The following is a 21,699-nucleotide window of genomic DNA, read 5'->3' as shown; positions in this document are numbered from 1 at the left end:
GACTTCGGATTTAAGAAATAAACTGACGGTAAATAAATTGGTCCTATTTAATTCTCTGTCTGTTCCCTATTCCAGGTGCATGTAGGTACAGGGGCCACTAAGCACCCTGTAAAGTGATTGTTGTCCCTACCAACTAACTAACTAGGGGTTACAGATACATTTATGAGGCTGTGCGCCACTTTTACGCCGCCGGTGCGCACCAGTGGTGTAAATAATTTGCCTTGTTGCATCATATTTACAAAGTAACACACCTAGGTAGATGCGTCACTTTGTAAACCCCTGCACCACATTATACCTGTGCCAGGTATAATGTATGCAAGGGGGGCGTATTGATGCAAGGAAGGGTCGTAGAAGGGACGCAGTGAAATCTATGAGATTTCAATGCGTCACTTTTAGGACACAGTTGCGGTCAAAATCTTGCGCCTGCCTCACACCAGGCGTAAGACTGATGCAGGCCCTTTCACATGGGGCTTGCCCCATGTGAAAGGACGTATTACTGGAGTTGCGTCACTTTTGTGACACACTCCGGCAATTCGTCACTTTTGCTCTTACAGATAGGTCAGAAATACTGACGTATCTGTAACTCCTTGCGACATAATGCGTCATACATTAAATATGACGCATCAGGAATGTCGAAAGGAGTGCCCACTGAGAAGTGACGCATCGCTACTTTCACGCAGCGATGCGTAATTTCTCATAAATGAGGCCCTTGGTCTACAAAGGAGGGTTAGCTGTAATGTAATGTAATGTAAAAACTCATTTCTATAGCGCTACTACCACTCCATGGAGCATCTTGGCACTCAAGCTAACCCAGCTCGAAAGGGTAGGTGGATTGAGAGCAACACAAAGCACATTACACACTAAACAATCTACACCAAAGCCCTGCATGCAGCATCAGTAAGGGAAAAGATCCAAGTTTTCAAGGATTTCCTGAATTGGCTCTCCTTGGACATGAGTCGAAGCTGAAGTGGCAATTTGTTCCAAGCCCTAGAGCCCAGAACAAAAAGAGATTTTCCACCTTTAGTGGCCAGTCTAAATCTGGGGGTTACCAGGAGATTTTGGTTAGCCGACCTCAAACAACGTGCTGGCTGATAGTGTTTGAAGCCCTTAACCAGGTATCTGGGTCCTTGAGACTGGAAAGCGCGAAAGGTGATTACAAGCACCTAAAACAATACACGCTCGTGTATAGGTAGCCAGTGGAGAGTTTTTAGTGCGGTTGAGGCAGATGACTTTTTGGGCCACCGAAGTACTAAACGGGCAGTGGCATGCCGGACTAACTGCAACTTGTGAAGCACTGTTTTGTTGGTCCCTGCATACAGGCTATTGCAGTAGTCCAGTCTAGATGTTATCAAGGCCACTGCCACAGTTTTCCTGGCGGTAAGAGGAAGAAGATCAAAAAACTTCCTTAGTGATCTAATGATGTGAAAACACATGCCAGCCACCGCTACCACTTGCTGCTTAAACGATAAATGGTCATCAAACTTGATGCCCAAATTGCGGGCAGATAAGATGGTATTCGGCGGGGCTTCAGCATCCTCGGGCCACCATTGTTTAGGGGAAAACAGATTTTGAGCCCAAACGGCAATATTTCTGTCTTTCCGGAGTTACATTTGAGATGATTGTTATTCATCCACTCAAATGTGGCTGAGAGGCAGTTTTTAAGGTTTTCCTCTGCTCCAGGCAGCTCCCTGTCCAGTACCAGAATCAGCTGCGTATCATCGGCGTATGATATTGCGCTGATCTGGAAGGAGGCGATTAAGTCCATCAGGGGAACCATGTAAAGATTAAACAGTACTGGGCTCAAGCTAGAACCCTGAGGGACCCCTGAGCTGATGATTTTTTCTCCAGATTTGAACTCGCCTAGTATAGTTACTTGGCGTCTCTGGTTAAGAAAGTTCTTAAACCACATCAGAACCGTTCCTCCTATACCAGCGCTGCCAAGACGGTCGATCAGGATGGAATGCAAAACCGCATCGAAGGCCGCCGATAGGTCGAGTAAAATCAGGACGGCCTTCTTCCCTTGGTCCATAGCCATTCGCAAAGTCTCCGCCGTGAACAAAAGGGCAGATTCAGTCGAATGTTTGGACCTAAACCCCGATTGATGTGTATGCAGGATGTTATTCTCCTCGAGAAAATTCGTGAGTTGGACATTGACGAATTTCTCGGTCAGCTTGAACACCACAGGGAGTAGGGAGATGGGGCGCAGGTTGGAGAGCGTAGTTGGATCCGATAGAGCTTTTTTCTGGAGTGGGATAACCGCAGCGAGCTTCCAGTCGCAGGGAATTTCAGCAGTAGCAAGAGATGAGTTGATAATACCATTGCTGAATGGATTTACATCCTCTACCAGCGTCCGTAGGACCATGGGTGGAAAAGGGTCAAATGGGGACCCTGATTTGCTTGCCAAGATGGCTTGATGAGACTCCTCTAGGGAAATGGGCATGAATGAATCAAAATGGATGGTAGTAACTCGATCATGACCCGGCCCAGCCTCTTCGGGCTTCAGCGGGTTGGATGGCGCAGGAGGAAAATCCTTCACCAGGTCAGCGATCTTCTTCCCAAAGTAGTCAGAAATGGCATTGCAGAGAGATAATGAGGGAGGAATTTTCTGAGACAGTGCTGTAGGATTAGTAAAGTTGGAGACGATCTTAAAAATGTCCTTCTGTCCACTGCCTGAGGAGGTGATAGCTTCTAGGTAGTGTGCTTTGTTCGCCAGCTTAATAGCGGCATGATACTTCCTACGGGCAGCTTTAAATGTGTCCCGAGCAGCCACCTCATACTTTCTTCGCCATCTCCGCTCGAGAGACCTCACTTCGCCAAATTCCAATTTGAAGGCTAATGAGAACCACTGAGCGCTCGTTCTATTTTTGCTACCGTTTGGATTACTGTGCTTCTTTGCTAAAGGCAGAGACGTGCCAAAGGGCGACATCCACTTATTAAACTGCAGATTGTCAGTCTGCGTGTGACCGGTTAACATTGGTTTACTGACCCTGAGTTTATCCAAAAGATCTGACCGAGTGAGTGAGTTTTTCCAGTCGGGTTTGCGACTGGCTGTACTTGTACTCACACCTTTTACTGGGACCAAGTGTTTTAGGGAAAGATCAAACGGAATAAATTTATGGTCCGACCAAATTTGGGCACACGGAGAGTTAACTGTCAGGGAGTCTGAATTAGAACAGATACAGTCTAACACATGCCCTGCACTGTGGGTAGGTACAGTCGTCAACAAGGTAAGACCAAGTATTTTAATGATATCCATAAAACAACTTGTCCCTAGCTACAGTTAGACCTTTGGTTCAATGGGTAGAAATGGCGGAGCAGTCATGGCCAGGCTCAAAAGAACTGCTGTAGGACGACTCCAATTAGAGAACAACACAATTAAGACATGCAGAGTTGTGAGCACATCAAACTTTAATAGTAGCTAAAAATATAATAATATATCTACAGTATGAATGGGTTTGGAAGAACGCATACAATAAAACAATACGCAACAAAGCGGTAATGCAATGTAATATTGGAGAGCAGGCTATGCATACTAAATACTGCGTGTAATTCATAATGGTCACATGATCAAAATAGTCCTGAAAGGAAACCACGCTGTAGCATAGCAGTGCAGATACCTGAACAAAAGTAGGATTGCTAAATGGAGGATTACAGTTATATCACCACAATGCAATTAATTTGCTGGGGGTCAATCATGTTTGATGGTAGTGTACCTGGTGTAAATAAACCACGACCACCAAATCAACACAGACACAAAGCACTTTTAATTGCACAATACTGAAGGTACACTTCTTAAATACCGAATTTTACTGATTCGGTATTTAAGAAGTGGTAAAATAGAGGGGGGGGATGTTGGTATTACAGAATCGGTAAATACCAAATCGTTAAATTCGGTATTTACCGATTCTGTAAATACCGATTCGGTAATGCCCATTGATTCCTATGGGCATTGAAGCCCATAGGAATCAATGGGCATTACCGAATCGGTATTAAAAATGGGCATACCGATTCCAGCAAGGGTGCAGGGGGTGTAACTGTGACACCCTCTAGCACCCCAAATACAGGCATGTGTGCCATGTGGCACACAGACATGCCCTAAGGGCATGTCTGTCTGTCACATGGCATAGGTGTGCATGCACACATGTGCCTGCACACCTGGATTCGGTATTTTACCACCCAATTGGATTGGGTGGTAAAATACCGAATCTAAGAGGCCTTTGGGACTCAGAAGAGTCCCACCTACATCTAGAAGTTACTGAATCTGTAAAAATACCGAATCGGTATTTTACCGATTCGGTAAATTTACCGATTCGGTACATTTACCGATTCGGTAAAATTGGCCCCCCTACATCTCAAAAACCCATTTACCGGTCGGTAACGGCTGAAATCGGCCGTTACCGGCCGGTAAATGGCCACCTACATCTGGCCCTAAGTAACCTGCATAAGTACAGGACATTGTCTCACAATTCAGAAAATGAGTTTCCTAGTTGCAGTTAGGGAAGCTTACCTCTGCATTGTAGGTTAGACCTGTTGGTCACCTAAAATGGAGAATATCTTGGACCTTCTGGCCCTAGGGACTCTAGTTTGGTAACGCGATGGAAGTGAAAATCAACTTTGTTGATAAAGGAGGGCAGACCTCCACTGGCTTCACATAAACAGGTATTAGCTCACGTTTGCAAGGGCCTCCTCCCCGGCTAGACGGATCTCTCTCAACCCATCTAGCCGACGCGCCAAATGATTACTAGACTACCACAACATCTACAGAGTTAGCAAAAATTGCAAAGACACAAATGATTGTGTAGTCACAAATTGTGGTCACCAGGTAAAGATACCTCTCAGTTCACAAACACTTGCAACAGTAATTTTCTGTGCAGTATCCCCTCCCATCTCTGGTGAGGTTTAGAGAGGTCTCCAAGGTGCTGATGACTCCTTGATCTGGCTGTGGCAACCACAGAGGCAATGCCAGAATCAAGGTGCTTCAGACTTGATCAGCACTGAAATGGAAAATACTCTGCACATGGTCCTGGAAGCACTTACAAAAGCAGGCTTGGACTAACGTGGTTCAAATATGTTCATTTATCTTCCTCTATCTTCATCTTATATGTGTTATTTCGGGCAGTTGGTCCACGACCCAGAGCCAACCAGAATTAGTGCTTCCTCCAGGGTTAGAGGGTCAAACAGGATGGGCATGGTTTTCCTCCTCAGTTAAGAGTCTAGAAAGCTCATATTCCCAGAATTCATTGCACTTATCAATGTGTATTTTCTAATGATCAGGTAAAGCTTTCAGGGGGACTTTCTCGTGGGAAACCCTGTGCATACTTTCCAGACAGTACTAGAAACAAAGACCCACAGAGGAAAAAGAAAAGTGGATGATGAGATTCTCCTCTGTGGGCAACATCCATCATTCATATTGCAACTGTCTTTATTCCAAGAACAAAAGTTAGCAAATAGGTACATGTAATCTAAACTACACATTCATCAGTAGTGTGTGTGAGGAATTTACCATGCACAGGCAAGCCGATAATCATAATACAGCAAATTGTTACCTCACAATGATTGTGATCATCCTAAATGCTCAAAAATGCAAAGTAGACTCCATCCTCAACAAGCCTCTGGGGTTAATTTACATGGGGAGGCCATCTTGTTCATAAACATGGGAAAGAAGAGACCTATTCAGGATCTTTCTAGTTCAGGGCACACAACAGGGTATCCCAGGAGAGAAGTGGCTCTGGTTTGATGGTTCACTGTTGGTTAGATGCCAGATATCTCTAACCAAAAAATAAAAATGTGCCTGACAGAAAGCACCTCCAGCTGAAAGAGTGTAGGAATTGAACTTACATCAAATGGAAACCCAAAAGTAAAAAAAAAATTTTTCCGAAAGAAGAGAGCTATGGATCAATCCTGTTTAGATATAACACCTTTTTATGTTATTAAGTATTTGTTTTATCCATCTGTCTCTTAATTGGGCTCACTAAAATATTTTAAATACATGTAAATATATCTTATGGTACTGAATATTATATCAGGTTTGAGAGTGTTTATCGCCCCTCTCAATAATAGCTTTGCTATTCCTTAAAAGGATTTTGTATATTTATAGATCAATATACAGAGGTATGTCATATTTAGAAAAGCACAACATTGTTTGTTTTTACAGAGTGAACAGTAGCTCGATTAGTAATATTCTTCATATGTCCACCAGTGTTCAAAACGCCCTATGCTAGGACTACTATACCCTTCTTAAAAATAGTTCCTTAAATGTTCTTGTTAGGTTATTATTCCTATCAAAAACAACCTGGTGCTACTGTTCTTCAATTGAGTTAAAGTAATATGTAATTAGCAAAAATAGTATTGTGATTTTTGTGGAAGTATTCGAATTCGATTCAGACCTCCTACTGTATTGTACACAATTCTTCATTAGGTTAAAACCTTTAAGCATAAGAGACACAAATACATAATAAAATCTGTTTACAAGATGATAATCATCTGCGTAAAATCATAATACTTGTTACTTAACCCCCATTCCTCAATGGCTGTTTGTAGATAAAACGTTTATCAAAACCAAGAAAATAAAAGTAAACAGTGTACATAATAAACAATTCAAATAATCTAATTAATTAGATAATCATCAGTCCTTACTCATTCCTATCATAGTTTGCATAAACGTTATAACAAACAAATGCACATGTACTGGTGGCAAATAAAATAATCAAGCATTGGCAAAGCTAATAAGTCTCGGCAATGCCCGAATTATTGGGATTGCCAATGTGAATGTCTTTTAGCCGGGTAGTCTAGCAGCACATCTTCTGCTCAGCATGGCTGAAAATCACTGACAGCCCATAATCACGGAATGTTGAGCCGATGCCAAGTCTCTTCGCCCATATGTTGAGTTCATTGTCCTTCCCCTCCTAACACAAAAAAGCACTATGAGGTGTTCTGTGCCAACTGGATCATTGCACTTTTTCAGAGACTTTCAGCCAAGGTGAATAGGAGATGTGCTGCTAGACAACATGGCTGAAAGACATTCATATTGACAAGGCCAATAGATCGGACAGTGCCAAGATCTATTGATTCTGGGCATATCACTTATGCTTCCCCTTACATACAATAATGACTATGCCATTGTGTAATGTAACTGGTGAGTACCTAACACTCTGTAATACCATCAGCTGGTGTTACCACTATGGAAAGATGGAGGATGCACCAAGGGCTCCAATACCATTGGATCGTGCAAAACAGTTTTTGAGAAAGTCAGCATTGACGAGGGAGATGGTAAAGGACGGATCAAGCAGGGAAAAAGGAGAGATTGATAAGCAATGACAGGGGAAGGCGGTCAGAATCAAAAATGAAGGGGAAAAAATACCCTAATATAAGCATGATCAGCAACAAAAATGAATGTGTCATTGTGGAATGTTACTGGTAAGCACCTAAAGTGCTCCAATACTATAGGCTTATGTTCGCTGTATGGAAAGATGGAGGATAGATCGAGCACTCCAATACCATTAGATCGAGCAAAAAAACGAACCAATAAGTGCTGTGTGTGTTTTAACAACTTTTAAAAAAATACATTTGTTTATGTACAAGTGCATGCATTTTAGTGGTATGTGTGCATGTGTACAAGGGCGATTGCCAAAAAACACAAGTACTCATATGGAGTGCTTGAAAACAAAGAAAAAAATAGCTCCACAAACCAGGAGCAATTTAAAGAGACAGGTACTTGGTCCATGCACTATGGGAGTGCCAAATACAAGAAGCTGGCATGATTCCTGCATGCCATAACGATTTGCATAAAAGAAAATGGATAGAGATGGGTAACCTGTAAGCCTGCAGATAGAACACAACACATCTTTTCAAGACAGAGTATGTGCTGTATAGTCGAGCAGCACATGCACTGTCTAGCCGAGACCTAAAACAATAGATTTCGTACAGGCGAAACCTACTGCCTTTACCAATGCTTGTTGTGTTCAGAAACAGGGAGATTAAGTGATTTATCCGTGATGGAACAAGTGGAACCAAGACTGAGGCTAGGGAGATGATATAGTATACTTTTGAGAGACAATGTAGTGTAATGGTCAGAGCTGCCGACTCTGGAGTTGGATAACTGAGTTTAACTTTTAGCGTCAGCTTAACAACCTTGATTTTGGGTAAAACACTTAATCTTGTTGTTCCTACAAAAATGAATGTGTCAATTCAATTCAAAAACTTTATTCGATCATTGTTGATAATAATCATAAAAGTACATACATACATAAATCAATAAAATACATATAAATACAGATGATTTAAAAATAATCATGTATCAAAGGACATATTGTTCCTCAGGTGTACCGACTTTAAAATAAATACAGCGGTAAAAAAGCAAATGTCCTGCGAATCAAGTCCAAATAAAAGCCTCATGGCAGATTTGATAGTGGATACATTGTATTTTTTAAAAAGTGGTTTCAAATAGGTTTTACGGAGATGCAGATAAAAAGGGCATAACAATAGAAAGTGCTCCGAGCTTTGCTTTGTAGTCGCATCACATGGACAGGGGGCGATAGTGTGAGTCTTAATATGTGGATACGCAACAAGCAAGTGAACAGTCCCCATCCGCAATCTTGTCAATACATATTGGTGAGAACAAATGGTAACCATTTTAAGGTATCCTGCGAATCCCGGTTCTACCATGTTATACCTATCGTAAAAAACATGTGTAGAATACTGAGAGGTAGCAGCATTACGTTTTACAATACTAGCCCTCAAAAATACATGTTTAAGCTCTTTCTTGGGGATGTCTATAACACAGAGTGGGTTATCACACACAAATAGATTGAAGACATCTTTAAATACACAGATAATATAATTGAGCCAGGGGATACGGGAACATTTATCCATGTGGAGACAGTCTAAAATGATCTTTTTTGTGAACCCCGTCTGCTCCTTAATCGAAATAGATCTCCATACTAAAAGTGGTCTTAGACTGATCAAATCAGAGAGATGTTCCAGACCAACTTCCTGGTGGATCAGTTTGGTTGAAGCAGAGGATGGTAAACACAAAAGCTTTTTTAACAAATTTGTTTTCCTCCACCTGGAGCATATTATGATTACAATGGCCCCATACACCTGACCCATAGAGGGCCAGGGCAACACATTTATGACGATAAAAGGACAACATGTCGGGTATCTGCCTAGAACCTAGCTTAGATGCAAACTTAAATATGCCAAAGGCACACTTGCCCATTTTAGCTCTTACATTGGTCATTTCAGACGCCCACATCCCCCCACTATTAAAAGTGATACCTAAATAGCAAAATTTGTCAACCACTTGTATTATTTGATCCATAACTGTAAAAGGTCTTAGATTTTTGACTTTCTTACCACTGCCATAATAAAAGTTTTTGAATTGTTAATTTTTAATTTTCTCCCGTTGATAAAATCCACAAATTTGTCCATGAGTTTCTGCAGCCCCAGAGGGGTTCTCGAAAGTAGAACCGCGTCATTAGCGTAAAGCAATACCGGAATGGGTATGCCGTTGGCGGTCGGTGCGTAAGCACTGACAACACGTAGTTCAGACTCAATGGCATTAATAAAAAGGGAGAAAAGAAGGGGGGCAAGGACACATCCCTGCCTAATACCAGAGCCTACCGGAATATTAGGGGAACACTCACCTAATTGCCCATAACGTATCTTTGCCGATAAATTCCTATACAATTCGGCCAGGAAGTAAATGATTTCCCGTGGGGCGCCCATATCTAGTAGGGTTGACCACAGGAGACCATGGTTAACCAGGTCGAAGGCACTGGAGAGGTCAGCAAAGCAAAGAAACAGCGAGCCTTGCTTAGCACGTGTAGATTTGCCTATGATGAGGTCCAGGTTTATGCACTGTTCTATAGTGCATAATCCCTTACGGAATCCAAACAGGGAGTCCCCAAGGACACCTTTTTCTTCAACCCAGTGTTCCAGACGGCTCAATAATACCCTACTCATGATTTTTAGGGAGGCAGTAAGGAGTGAAATCGGGCGATAGTTTTTTGCCTCTCCTCTCGCACCTTTTTTGTAAATAGGGATAATAATGGACTCCCCCCAGGCCTGTGGGGCCAGGGTCATTGCTGCTGCATTAAACACCTTGGTCAGCAGTGGACTCCAAAGGGATACCTCGGCTTAATAAAGATCAACGGGTACCCCGTCGGGTCTAGGTGCCTTCCCTCCCTTACTACACCGAATGGCAGCATCCACCTCGGTGACTGTAATGTTAAGAGGTAGGGGGGTGGCAACCACAGCATCCCTATCACCCCCTACGTCTAATCCATCGGGGTTAAAAATGCTGGAAAAATGAGCAACCCACAGTTCTTCGCTCACCTGGGCAGACAATACCGGGGCTTCGTCCTTCTGAAGAAAAGGACTATTGACCGTGGACCAGAATAGCTTGGCATCCTTAAGATCCACGGCCATAGTCAGGTTGTTCCAGGCCTCTTCCCTTAATTCCTGTTTCCTGGCCTTCAGGTGAGTTGTATATTCCCTCCTCAGAGCCCTAACTGCTTCCCTATCCCTAGGTTTGCAATTAAGAGCGGCTTTTAGTTTTTGTAGGGATTTAGTGCATTCCTTATTGAACGGGTTCAAGACAGCATTCTACCTCATCTAAACTGGCTGACACTATGGTGCTTAGTAGGCGTTCCTCATTATGCCTACCCCATTTAATTCTGGGGCCATTTGATCTGTGTGGAACTACGTCTGTCACTGTACCATGCGACACCTTTGACTTATCCCCCCACAAGGAAAGATACATTGTTAAGCAGTTGTGGTCACTAAGGGCTAAGTCTACTATTACAGGGGAGGTACACAAAGCCATAATACTAGAGGAGACGATGAGGTAATCAATAACTGTCGCACAGTTCCTACCAATAAAGGTTGGTACCGGGTTACCCTCACTGTCTACGCCAGGTAACATAATACATAAATCCAGTTTGAGCATGAGAGTGTTTAAAGAGTCACCATAGGCCGAGTGTAGGAAGTGGGCCTGATCTTCCCCAACCTCCCCACCATACCCACACACCCTAATGCCAGCAAAGGGACACATGTGAATGTTAAAATCGCCTCCCCACAGAATTTCAAAAGACACTCTACTACGGCCACACAGCCTATCGACTTCCGCATCAAGTTCTTCAACCATACAGTATTTGAGTGGTTAAAAACATTGTTATAGTGATTTATTATTAGAACATTCCGCCCATTCCTATGTTGCAACCATAACAACTGCGAGTGCAGACCAACAGTCAGATGGATTTTCACTTGTACCTGCAGCCTCACAGAAAGCAGTATCACCAACCCACCACTGGCTCTACCCATGTTGGATGGCTGGGCTTGACAATTATAGGCAGCATAACCATCAAGGTAGACATCTTCGGTCACCCAGGTCTCCTGGAGACATAAGATGTCGAATTGGGTTAAAAATTCTAGCCACCCTAAACGATCCGTCTTGTTATTCCACCCAGCAATATTCCAGCTCCCCAGCTTATAGCCTCTCTCTGTTGAACTTACAGCCTTGTTGGGCAGAGGGCTCATGTGGAGAGGGGTTACATTCCTGATCATGGGGTCATCGGATAACCGGGGAATACTACCACACATCAATGAGCCTATGGGTGTTATGATACCATCTCCCGGGGTAAAGGAATCCGGGTTGCATTGAATCTGCCCAATATTGAATTTATTGCAACTGGGATAACGGGCAGCGTTATACCCCTTAAGCAGTTGTCCATAGTAGAGCCTCTTGCCACCATACACGAACCCACATCCCCCCCTGCATCTACACAAGTTCCCTCACCCACCTCCCCCGTGACTAGTTGGCTTCAATCACAATCCTCCAGGCCACTAAACAGGTCAAACCTATTGGTGGTTTCTAGGGGCGTGAAGGGTTTAAGATGATCCATTCTCCTGTGTGTTGAGGAATAATGCCTTGGGTCCACAATGTTCCACCCATGCGGGTCAGTTACTATTGTGGTATAATGACCATTGGATGTAAATCCGTTATTGTAGACGGGTGGACAGTATGGATTTGGATACACTTGCCTCAGCAAAGGGGGGAGAGGGGCTGACGAGAATTGGTGATGGGGTGGGAACACCACTGAACGAGGATAAAAATATGTGAGAGGGCGGGGGTGATATGATTGCTATCGTGATCAGAGGACCAGTTAAGTATAAAATGAACAGCATTCTGGTCTCTAAAATTTATGACCACTATGTCGCCCTCAATGTCTTTGGGTCTTCCCCCCAGCCAGGGAAGACGACGAACATGGACAATTTCGACATTGATGTTATTTGCAATGGGTCTATACAAACTCAACCAATGCATTATTTTATTCTTCAATTGGGCAAAACCCTCACGTTTGTTCGCCTCTAGCTCTGGCACCCCGGTAAGGATCACCACGAAAGGCACTGCTTCCGCTGGAAGTTCTGGAAGGGGGCCCTTGTTATAATTATCCCGAGTGGGTCACCCATTCCCCCTATCCCTCTTCTGATTCCCAGAAACTTGACCTAAGCTCTTCATCGGTCCGCTGACCGTCACAGCGCGGGGCAGTGTGGGTTTACTTTTTGGTAATACAGGATTAGCTTTAGGTATAGTTTCTCTCACGGTATGTAATGATTATGACATGGCTGCAGTCTGGGCAGGGACAGATGTAGGGATTATAACTGGAGTACTTGAAGGGGTTGGTATGGTTGAAGTTTGTAGAGCAGGATTAGATGGTACCTTAGTAATTGCTAACTTGCTACCCAGTTCGCGCTCTATCTTCCCGAGCCTATCGTCCATTTTATTGAGTCTTTCTATGATAGCAAGAGTATAGGTCCTTATTATGGACTCTATGCTATCAATTAGGACACCATTTGGGGATTCCTGTGGTATCACAACAGCATGGGAGTTATCTGGTATAGAGCTGACCTGTACTACTTTGGGGGTGGGACAAGAATGTATAGGTTATGTTATGTTATGTTAAGGTAGGCTTATAAAGCGCTCTGTCACCGTGGGTTTCCTGGCGCTGATCTGGTGCTGAGGGGGGCAAGGGAGATTAGCTAGATTGTGGGAAGAGCCATGTTTTTAAAGATTTGCGGAATAGAATGAGTGAATTGGAGGATTTAAGCAGGGGAGGGAGAGAGTTCCAGAATTTAGGAGCCAAATGTGCGAATCTCCCGCCTCCGGATCTGCAGAGTTTGATAGAGGGGACAGCCAGGAGGTGAAGGTGGGAAGATCTGAGGTTGCGTGAAGGGCAGTAGGGACTGATAAGGGATTTCAGGAAGGCAGGGCAGGGACCGGTTAAAGATTTGAAGGTGAGGCAGCCGATCTTGAAGGCTACCCTCGAAATGACCGGAAGCCAATGCAATTTGGTAAGAAGAGGTTTAGCGGATTGCCATTTTGGGATCCCGAAGGCCAATCTCGCCGCTTGGTTCTGGACGATCTGTAATCTAAAGAGCAAGGTCTTAGGCAGACCGTGGTAGATAGAGTTCGAGAAATCCAAGCGGGAGAGGACGAGAGCCATGATGACTTGAATCAGGGCTTCGGGAGTCAGAAGATAGGCCACCTTCCTGATCCTGCGCAGCTGATACATGCAGGAAGAGACCACCATCCCTATCTGGGGCTTGAGGGATAGCTCGGAGTCAATGGTGATCCCGAGGCTCTTCACCGAGGCCACAGGGGTGGGAGGAGGGCCAAGTTCTGCCGGCCAGAAGTGCGAACCCCAGTGGGTGGAGCTCTTACCAGGGAGGAGGAGCTCCGTCTTCCCGGGGTTCAATTTAAGTTGATTCTGGCTCATCCACTGGAGAATGTGGGACATAACCGCCTGGAAATTAGAAATAGCAGAAGAAGAATTAAGAGGAAAGATGAGTTGCAGGTCGTCAGCGTAGTTAAAGACGGTGACGTCCCACTGCCTTAGAGAGAAGAGAAGAGGTCGGAGATACAGATTGAAGAGAAGAGGGGATGAGGAGGAGCCCTGGGGGACCCCGCAGAGTGAACGCTCCCTAGGTGCCCTGAAGGTGCCCAAACTAACTGTCTGAGACCTCCCGGTCAGAAAGGATTCGACCCATGCCAGCGCCAGGCCCTGGATGCCGGCCTGCTCGACACGGTGGAGAAGGATGTTATGGTCCACCGTGTCGAAGGCGGCCGACAGATCTAAAAGTACCAGGGCCTGCGGGGTACCCCTGTCAGCGCCGTCTCTCAGAGCGTCCAACACGGCCAAGATCACTGCCTCTGTGGAGTGGCCGGGTCTGAAACCGGCCTGGTTGGCCTCAAGAAAGTTGGAGCTCTCGATGAACTGTGAGAGACAGGCGGTGACGTGGGCTTCTAAGATTTTAGAGAAATAGGGCAGGAGGGAGATAGGCCGGTAGTTCGCCAGGACTGCGTGGTCGGCTCCGGGCTTCTTCAATATAGGCACCAGGACGGCCTCCTTAAAAGAGCTGGGCACAGTGCCAGAAGAGAGGGAAGAATTCAGCAGAGGGAGAATACAATCAGGTAAAGTAAGGCAGATGTCCCGTAGTATGGATGGTGGACAGCAATCGTCCGGTGAGCCAGACTTGACACGAACGGCCAGTGTGGCCAAGGATTCAGGATCGAGAGAGGGGAAGTGTGTGAGGGAGAGTGTATTATGAGGGGGACAAACAGAATCAGCGCCAGGGAGGGTGACTAGGATAGTGTCCTTAATCATAACAATTTTCTCTAAGAAAAACGTGCTGAGCGCATTGCATGATTCCTGCGTAGGAGCCTGGGTCGGGAGTGTCCTGGAGTCAGAAGTAAATTCGTCGAGGACTTTAAAAATCTCCTTCGATTTGCAGGGGGCTGATAGAATTCTTTTGGAGGCATAAGCTGTTTTGGCCGCAATGATGGCTTTTTTGTATTTATTACGAGCGGCCACATAAGTGTCTCTGCTTGAAGGACAGTAATCTCTCCTCCACTTGCGCTCCAGTTGGCGTAGCTCCAAATGTTGGGTTTTTAGTTGGGAGTCGAACCATTTATGGGAGTTACTGTGCCGAGAGCGGGGGAACTTGGTTAATGGGGCAAAGATATCGCTAGCTGACGTGAGCCAGTGGGAGATGGTGCCGTCTAGCTCATTGGTGCAGGTATCGTTAGCGAGGGAGGGACGGGTCTGTGACAGGTGGGAGAGCAATTTAGAAGAGTCAGCGGCCCTCCATTTGCGGGCGGTACCGCCCTCCCGTGGGGGGACCCTAATATGACCATCGACAGAGATTGTTGTCTCAATCAGGGAATGGTCAGGCCACACACAAGGTGTGATCAGCGGGCAAGAAGACTTAACCCCATGAACCCAGATATGGTCGAGGATGTGACCACCACTGTGGGTGGGAGATTTAACAAGTTGTGTGAAGTTTAAGCTAGAAAGGGCTTCGAATAGCTCAGTGGCATGAGGCCTAGCATCCTTGTGTTGGAACCAGTAGTTAAAATCGCCAAAAATGGCGAGACGAGGGGAAGAGGTGATAAGATTGACAAGCTGTTCAGTAAAGGATGAGGGGAAGGAGGGCATAGGGTGAGGGGGGCGGTAGAGTATTATAAAAGTGACTGCACCCACCTCAGTTCCCAGGCTGAGAACCAGGTTGTCCACTTCAGGGAGAATCATGGAAGCGGTGGCTATGATTTTTAAGTTCTTGCATATTACCGCTGCCACCACCCGCCCGGAGCGCCCCCCGGGGCGATTGGTATTCAGCAGATAATAATCTGGGGGTAAAGCCGCCAGGATGTCTGGAAGGGAGTCGTCGGTGAGCCATGTTTCTGATAGTAAAAGAACGTCTGGACTCTCGGCCATAAGTAAGAGGAAGATGTCGGTTTGGTGTCTAACAAGAGAGCGGGTGTTTAGATATAGTATTCGGATGTGTGACTCGATAGGGGCTGGAGGAGTATATGGCGAATCCGACCCCAGATTGAGAGGGATATTCCCCGCAATTCCAAGTGTGGAAATGCGAGCCCTGATAGCAGGCGGTAGAGAACATGGGAGAGGTTGTAGGCTCATAAGTGCAGAGGAGGTATAAGAGATTGCAGAAACAGCATCCCTGGTCCCTGGGCCCGTCCGGCCGCGGATGGGCGCAGACGGGCTAGACTTAGGCGTGACTTTGGCGCGCTGACAGCACGCCCGCTGCGCTCGTCCGCTGCGCGTTCTACAAATGCACATCTTTGTAGTGGGGAAGGGGGCGTGGCCTCCCGGTAGTGGGCGTGGCCTAATTAGCGAGGCTGAGGTCGACTGTGACTGAACCCCACCCGCGGCAGCGTGGTCGAGTGCTGCGCGAGGAAGTCTCAGCGAATGTGAAAGGGGGGCAGTGTCCAGGGAGCAGCGTGACACAGGTAAAACAAGTTACAGTACAAAGTTTTAAAAACACAGCTACCACTCCCGCCTTCCACCTCAGGAGTCTAGATCTTAGGGCGCGCTTGTCAGATCAGTGCACCTTAAGTAGGAGTAGGGGGCGTGGCCTAATTAGCGAGGCTGAGGTCGACTGTGACTGAACCCCACCCGCGGCAGCGTGGTCGAGAGCTGCGCGAGGAAGTCTCAGCGAATGTGAAAGGGGGAGTGTCCAGGGAGCAGCGTGACACAGGTAAAACAAGTTACAGTACAAAGTTTTAAAAACACAGCTACCACTTCCGGCTTCCGCCTCAGGAGTCTAGATCTCAGGGCGCGCTTGTCAGATCAGTGCGCCTTAAGTAGGAGTAGGGGGCGTGGCCTCCCGGTAGTGGGCGTGGCCTAAGTCGCGAGGCTGAGGTCGACTGTGACTGAACCCCACCCGCAGCAGCGTGGTCGAGAGCTGCGCGAGGAAGTCTCAGCGAATGTGAAAGGGGGGCAGTGTTCAGGGAGCAGCGTGACACAGGTAAAACAAGTTACAGTACAAAGTTTTAAAAACACAGCTACCACTCCCGGCTTCCGCCTCAGGAGTCTAGATCTCAAGCGATGTAGCTATCCTTCCTTTATCCGTTGCTAGTACCCGCTCTCCCCCTATACTAGCATCGTTTTTAATACCAAAATCGGCATGGTTAATTTTTCTCTTTGGTAAGTCGGACCTTTTCCGCCTTTTTTTATTAGGTGGGGGGCCATACATTTTAATAGGCGTGACTTTCTTTGCCCTATTTCTTGCTGATTTGATTTGCCTAGGGGTGGGGGTTATTAGTGCCTTAGTTGTAACTGTGGTTTTATTTATACTGGGATTAATAGGATTAGATGTGGTATTGATAATATCCTGGGGTTCAATATCAGTCGTGGACGTACCCTCTCTGAATATTAAAGGAACGCTATCCTGAGAGAAAGTACAAACATTCTCAATTGAAGTACCATCCAAAGTAGAAGAAATCAGAAGAGGTGAATCAGTTAATAATCTATTTTTTAGGCTTTCTACCGAGCGTTGGGGCTCAGCCCGGCATTCTGCTAGGGTAGGAGTAGTGGGGGTGTCCATGACAGATTTCTTAAAATAATTATCTAATTTCCCATTGTGGAGAGGTGTGGCTCACTGGTTAGAGGCGGCAGACCCGAGTGCAGAGAACGGCCCGGGACCAGGGTTCGATTCCCGACGCGGCAGGGTCTTGGACCAGGATCAGCGGACTGATAATTCTCGCATCGGTGCCTACTCCGACCAGGGAGCACACTCGGCAACTCTGGGCATTAGCTTGCCTCATCTCCACAACGGCCCCACACAAACGCCGGGGATGCCTGGTTTCACCTTGGAGACCCCCAGGAGGGACTATCTCACAGGGAAAGCCAGGACGGGTTCCCCAGCGGTCTATAGCGCTACGAGGCCTCCGGGTAGCAGTGCGCTTTACAAGACACAACAATTTACAATTGATCAAGCTCACAGGTTTATCAGGGCCAACATGCTCCGGGGTTAAGATTTCAATAGACATAATAACCAATGAAATTAGACCCCAAACACTTACTCCAATAGTCCAGGACAGTACAATGTTCGACCAGGGGTTCTAGCCCGGCCCGGCCTCTTCAGGCCTCGGAGGGCCACAGAGGGCCCGCTCTTTGCCCGGTCTTCACCCGCGCTTCCGTCCGCGCGCGTCCCGCGTTCGCGTCTGGAAGCTGGGCTAAGTAGGAGGAGGAGGGGGGCGGGAAGAGGCTCCAGGTGCGCGAGATGACCTAGCACAAGCACCTCTGGGCCTCGCAGTCCCGCTCCCGCTGACCGCTTCGACTCCCTCAGCTGCTGCACAAACCCTGGGGTGGAGCACACGGGCTTAAACAGAGTTCCGTCTTCAGGGCAATTTCAATCCAAGTAAGGTGGAGCAAAAGGGCTCAGTGTTCGCAGGGTTCCGTCTTCAGGGCAGTTTCATACCAAGTGAATTCCCACCGCTTTCACCAGGACACAAGCACGACTGCGAGCGGTCCCGCGAAGCGGGGGCTGCGAGTCGTTAAGAGCCTTCAGGGAGGAGGGGGCGGGAAGAGGCACCAGGTGCGCGCGATGACCTGGCGCAAGCACCTCTGGGCCTCGCAGTCCCACTCCCACTGACCGCTTCGACTCCCTCAGCTGCTGCACAAACCCTGGGGTGGAGTACACGGGCTCAAACAGAGTTCCGTCTTCAGGGCAATTTCAATCCAAGTAAGGTGGAGCACGCGGGCTCAGTGTACGCAGGGTTCCGTCTTCAGGGCAGTTTTATACCAAGTGAATTCCCACCGCTTTCACCAGGACACAAGCACGACTGCGAGCGGCACAGTGCTAGGTTCACATGCTGGACTTCACGGCAGAACAATCAGCCTGTTGCTTCTACCTGGAGGAACTGCATGGAACTGACAGGTGCAGGGGTTACGGTGACCACCTGCCCGTTAACTTAAGCAATTTAAAGAGACAGGTACTTGGTCCATGCACTATGGGAGTGCCAAATACAAGAAGCTGGCATGATTCCTGCATGCCATAACGATTTGCATAAAAGAAAATGGATAGAGATGGGTAACCTGTAAGCCTGCAGATAGAACACAACACATCTTTTCAAGACAGAGTATGTGCTGTATAGTCGAGCAGCACATGCACTGTCTAGCCGAGACCTAAAACAATAGATTTCGTACAGGCGAAACCTACTGCCTTTACCAATGCTTGTTGTGTTCAGAAACAGGGAGATTAAGTGATTTATCCGTGATGGAACAAGTGGAAACAAGACTGAGGCTAGGGAGATGATATAGTATACTTTTGAGAGACAATATAGTGTAATGGTCAGAGCTGCCGACTCTGGAGTTGAATAACTGAGTTTAACTTTTAGCGTCAGCTTAACAACCTTGATTTTGGGTAAAACACTTAATCTTGTTGTTCCTACAAAAATGAATGTGTCCTTGTGTAAAGTAACTGGTGTTAATGTAAAGCACACCAATGCTTTAGGGTGGAGTTGGCGCTATATAAAATAGCGCAAAAAATGATTAGTTGTTGCTAATGTAAAGCGCTCCAATAACTTTGGATGGTGTTGGCGCTATATGAAACTGCACACAAAAAAATAACTGGTGCTAATGGAAAATACTCCAATAACTTCAGGTGGTGTTGGCGCTACATAAAAGTGCACAAAATATATGAAGAATAAAGTTGGTGGATGGGAACTGTGCAACAGAATTCAGCTGGGGAAGCAGCGACAGGTGGGGGTGGAAAGGCAACCAACAGCAAAGATGGGATGGGAGATTGAGTGATTTTTCCATAATCACAAAATGTGAAACTGGGGCTGAGGCTTTTGAGATGTTGCAGCATCCTCCTGGAAGAGGATTGTGGTGTAAGGACAAGAGCTGCCGACTATGGAGCTGAGAAACCGGGTGTGAGTTTCAGAGTCAACTTTACATCCTTGATTCTGGCAAATCACTTAATCACCACATGTCTACAAAAATGAACTCTTTAGCTAACCCCAAAACTGATGGGGCTATTAGAGCTACCACTGGACTCTAAGGTGTACTGCCATCTATCAAACAACCATGTAAATTAAGAGCTATAAACATTGTCCACAAATGAAATAAACAGTTCTATAAGTAGAGCATTACTGTTGCAATCATCAAAGATGGACGTCCAAATAGACCTGCAATCAATAGCAGTCCGCCTAGTTAATTTTAGCACCAGGGTGGAAAATCTGGAAAACAGGATTGTTCGGAATCTTGATACCAACCCTGGTGCATGCTCCTGATCAATACTCATTGACAAGTGGTCTTCTCTCCCAGAGGTCCTAGCGGATATAGTAGCGATAGTCAGAGGAAGAAGGGACATGTTGACTTCTAGTATAACAGATGGCCAGCCACAGATGGACAGCCATCCCCAAACAATCATCACCTCGCTCCAAGCAAGAAGGAGGTAGTACCATCAGAACCAAAGTTAACAGACAAATACAAACACAATCATGTACAAAGGCCGGGGAGCCCTGTTAAAGGGCTTGACAAAACTCCTGGCAAACACAGGGTCAACAGCAGGGAAAGCAATGTTCCAATAACAATTACTCAAGATCTTGGCGCCCCAAGCACAATTGATAGGCCAGATCCTCCCCTATCAAGGAGAGCAAAAACAAAGCTGAGGAAACAACTCAAAGAGACCAAATCAAATAGAGACAGCCACAGCCATTGAATGTAGATCACCCTCCCACGTAGCGATTTTAGAAAAAGCCAACTTTATGCAATATTTAAAGGCAAGCAGGTAGTTAAGATGGATGCCTTGTCTGGCATGACACATTGAGACCACCAAGAGCAGACAATATCACTAAGATACACCATTGCAAAAATCCCTACGACTCGTGCCAGACCAAGCTTTCTCCAGAGTCTGAAATAGCGGCTGGAACATTCCTCCCTCCTGGACATAACCACCCAGGCAATGACAGCTATTTCACTGCAGTACATGGATGTCCTATCGCAACCTCAGCCAAGTACCGAGTAGCTGACAAGAGCACTGACAACACAATCATGGAAAATCAGTAACCAAGAAGAAAATACCTTGAAACATCCAGCAAGTATAAGCCCAGTTTAAAGCTCGGAAGTCCATGCCCCAGGAATAGGAGATGTTTCAACCATAGACCCCACAACAAATGTCCATGAGGTGGTTCTTACCCCGAGATACCACATTACGGGACAACACAACATCCTGAACAGGAGAAGTTTCCTCCATCTTTTTAAACATCTAGCCACTCTGGAATAAATTGAAAAAGAAGACCTGTAATGGGTCAGCTCTATGAGACTCCAGGAGGACACCCATGGCGATTCCACTGTGGTGGGTCTGAAGCAAAAGATACTTCAACAAGCAGTACTGGATGAATCACAACAACTCATTGAGTGAGGCATAGATGTCCAGCTTCCGCCACTATGAAAATATTTGCATGTCCTAGCAGATAATAGTAGGGACAAGAGCCAATGGTTGTTCCTGCGCTGGACCAACAACCAGGTGGCCCATAGCAGTAGTTGGACTGGCTCTAAGACCCCACAGGCATTAGTATCTCATGCAGTAACAATCATTGAGCCATACACGCAAGTCACATTGCTCCAGATCAAACAGGAACATTAGGAATGCAGCAGCACTATTCCTAGCTATCATGGGGCCAGGCCCAGCCAGGCGGAAGAAAGTGAAGCAAACCCCTCCCAGCTGCAACTCACCATAATCTCATGATACATAGCAGGGAACAGCAAAACCATAAAAGGAGATAATACGAAGGAGCTCCTAGAGAAGGGCAACATATTATGCTTCCAATAGACATGTGCTCTGTCCAGCAGCCCATTGACAGGGTACTGTGAACATCACGTAGCAGCG

Source organism: Lissotriton vulgaris, chromosome 2_2 (genome assembly GCF_964263255.1).
Source record: "Lissotriton vulgaris chromosome 2_2, aLisVul1.2, whole genome shotgun sequence".
Taxonomy (NCBI): Eukaryota; Metazoa; Chordata; class Amphibia; order Caudata; family Salamandridae; genus Lissotriton; species Lissotriton vulgaris.
The sequence above is the reverse complement of the archived record's forward strand: the minus strand, read 5'-3'. Positions refer to the sequence as shown.